The following is a 3,399-nucleotide window of genomic DNA, read 5'->3' as shown; positions in this document are numbered from 1 at the left end:
ACATTGAAAAGTGGTACTAAAGGCAGAATTTGGCAATCAAACAATATGGCCACAAACACAATAACAGAGCATTAACATTGACTTCAAAATTGCAAAATAGACATTAAAACATTCCAAGTCCAAAAAAATTAAAAAGAAGCTATTGCGCTAAATGGCAAAGTATCAAATGCAGCAACATAGATTAATTAGGATAACACACAAACCAACAGCCCCTCCAAGAAGAAAAAGACAAAAGAAAAAAGCAAGTTAAAACACACCCTTATATATATATATATATATATATATATGCTCAAATGTAAGCGCACAGGTGATAGAAATTCACTTGCAATTAGCACTTGCGCAGTCTGTCAAAATGTTGCGCAGTCTGTCTGTTTGTTTTTTTGGCAATAGCACATGTCATTATCATTGATCGATATGATCCTTAAATATGTAAAAACATGCCCTTATATATGCTCAAATGTAAGCACAAAGATGATAGAAATTCCCTTGCGCAGTCTGTGATCCTTATGATCCTTAGATATGTAAAAACACACCCTTATATATGCTCTAATATCATCGATATGATCCTTTAGATATGTACAGCAGCCCGGAGGCTGATCTCCGGGTGATGCGAGCAGGAGAGTGAGCAGCGGGGACATCATCCCCTACTCCCAGAGGCTGATCTCACCCTCCGGGAGTATAGGATGATGTCCTGGCTGCTCACTTTCCTGCTCGCATCACCCGGAGATCAGCCTCCGGGAGATGCGAGCAGGGGAATGAAGTAGGGCGGGGACATCCCCACCACATCACCCGGCAAGATGTGTGACATCTAAAAATTTTGCCACAACAAACAAATATCCTGTCTTTTTTCTTCTCTTTACTACATTCAGAACAGTTTTACGAATCCCAAAGACCTGATATTTGCACAGTTAAATACTAGGATATTTGGCTGTTATATACTCCCACACCCATTTTTCTATTTCATCTAGAAGGGTGTGACATCTTACTGAAGCGATAAACAATCACCAGCATCACGGTTTCTCCTGAGGAATTGGGCAAATCTGTGATAAAATTAATGGATAAATGAGTCCAAGGTCGGGATGGGATTGACAACGGAAGTAGGGATCCTGAAGGCCGAGTATGTGTCACCTTAGCACGAGCACAAGTACTACACGCTGACACATACCCTCAACACATTTACACAACCCAGCCACCAGAATCTACGAGAGATGAGATCGACCATGGATCTGCTCCCAAGGTGTCCTTTAAGGACTGTACAGTGGTGTTTCTCGAACACCTTGTGTCATAATCCGTAAGGAACAAACAACTTCCCCGAAGGACAAGAATCCTGTGCATCTCCCTGGGCCTCCAATACCTCTGCCTCCAGATCGGGATAAAGGGCGGATGTTACTACCCCTTTAGACAATATCGGACCAGGATCTTCCGAGTCACCTTCCCCCCCCCAGGAAAGCTACTCGACAAAGCGTCCGCCTTGACGTTCTTAACCCCAGGGCGATAGGTGACAAAGAAATTGAACCTGATATAAAACAACGACCATCTGGCCTGTCTTGGGTTCAGACGTTTAGCCGACTCCAAATACGCCAGATTTTTGTGATCAGTAATTACAGTAATAGGATGAATCGCTCCTTTCAACCAATGACGCCATTCCTCAAAAGCCAACTTAATGGCCAGCAACTCTCTATTACCTATGTCATAATTTTTCTCTGCATTAGAGAATTTTTTAGAGAACAAAGCACATGGGCACTATTTACTAGGTGAAGCACCCTGCAACAAAACTGCTCCTACCCCTACTTCAGATGCGTCAACTTCCACAATAAATGGTTGTGACACATCTGGTTGCACCAGTATAGGAGCAGGAGCAAAACACTCCTTAACAGCTGAAAAGACTTGTAATGCCGAATCCGACCAGACTGAGAAATCTGAACCTTTCTTCGTCATGCTGTTAAAGGTTAAACCACAGTCGAGTAATTCAAAATAAATTTACAGTAGTAAATGGTGAACCACAAAAATCGCATAAGTGCTTTCAGATTTTCGTGTTGATCCCAGTCCAACACTGCACAGACCTTTTCAGGATCCATACGAAAACCTGAAGATGGGATTAAGTGACCCAGGAACTGCACCTCTGGAACTGCAAAAACACACTTCTTCACCTTCGCATACATCTTATTCTCTCTTAGGATCTGTAACACTTGATTCATGTGATCCTGAAGAATCTCCATGTCTGGAGAATAAATTAGTATATCATCCAGATACACCACAACAAACCTGCCCACCAGATGATGGAAGATGTCATTAATGAAATGTTGAAAAAACGCAGGCGCATTGGTTAACCCGACCAACATGACCAAATTCTCAAAATGACCCTCAGGGGTAATAAAGGCTGTCTTCCATTCGTCCCCCTCCTTGATCCCTACCAGATTATATGCCCCCCTCAAATCCAATTTAGAGAACACCTTGGCACCGACAATCTGATTAAACAAATCCAGGATTCAAGGAAGGGGTTAAGGATTACAGACAGTAATACGACTGAGCTCACAGAAGTCTAAATATGGCCTAAGAGTTCCGTCCTTTTTCCTAACAAAGAAAAATCCTGCAGCTACTGGAGATTTGGATGGTCTAATATGACCTTTAGCCAAACTCTCGGCGATATACTCTCGCATGGCCGCTTTCTCAGGTTCGGAAAGATTATACAACCCAGACATAGGCAGCTTAGTTCCGGGAATAAGGTTGATGGGGCAATCATACTCCCGATGTGGAGGTAACTCCTGATCTCCACTCTCAGAGAATACATCAGAAAATTCAGAAATAAACGAGGGTACAACCTTAGTGGTTACCACAGAAAGCGATGTGACAATTGTCTATGCAATAATCACTCCAATCAAGAATCTGTCTTGCTTGCCAATCGATAGTAGGATTATGTTGACTTAACCATGGTAAACCTAGCACCAACCGAGCAGGCAGACCCTCCAGCACAAGACACAAGATGAGTTCTTGATGAAAATCACCCACTTTTAAACGGATGTCCTGCACCATTTGTGACAAACATTTCTGCGTGAGTGGAGCAGAATCAATAGCAAACACCGAAATATTTTTGTCTAATGCACTAGTTGTCAACCCATGCATACAGACGAACTGACCATCAACTAAGTTAACTCCTGCCCCACTGTCAATAAACACTTCAATTCCCACAGTTTTGGAGTCTAGCGCCACCTCGGCCGACAGGAGAAATCGGGTACTACCGGTAAATGACAACAGTAAATTCTCTGATTCCCCACCCAGACCACCAAGAGTGTGATGAGGATTAAACACATTTTTTTTTTTGTTTTCACCTAGGCGCTGAACATATGGACAAATGTAACAAAATGTCCCCTTTTTCCACAGAAAAAGCAGAGTCTCTTC

Source organism: Pyxicephalus adspersus, chromosome Z (genome assembly GCF_032062135.1).
Source record: "Pyxicephalus adspersus chromosome Z, UCB_Pads_2.0, whole genome shotgun sequence".
Taxonomy (NCBI): domain Eukaryota; kingdom Metazoa; phylum Chordata; class Amphibia; order Anura; family Pyxicephalidae; genus Pyxicephalus; species Pyxicephalus adspersus.
Note: the sequence above shows the minus strand (reverse complement) of the source record.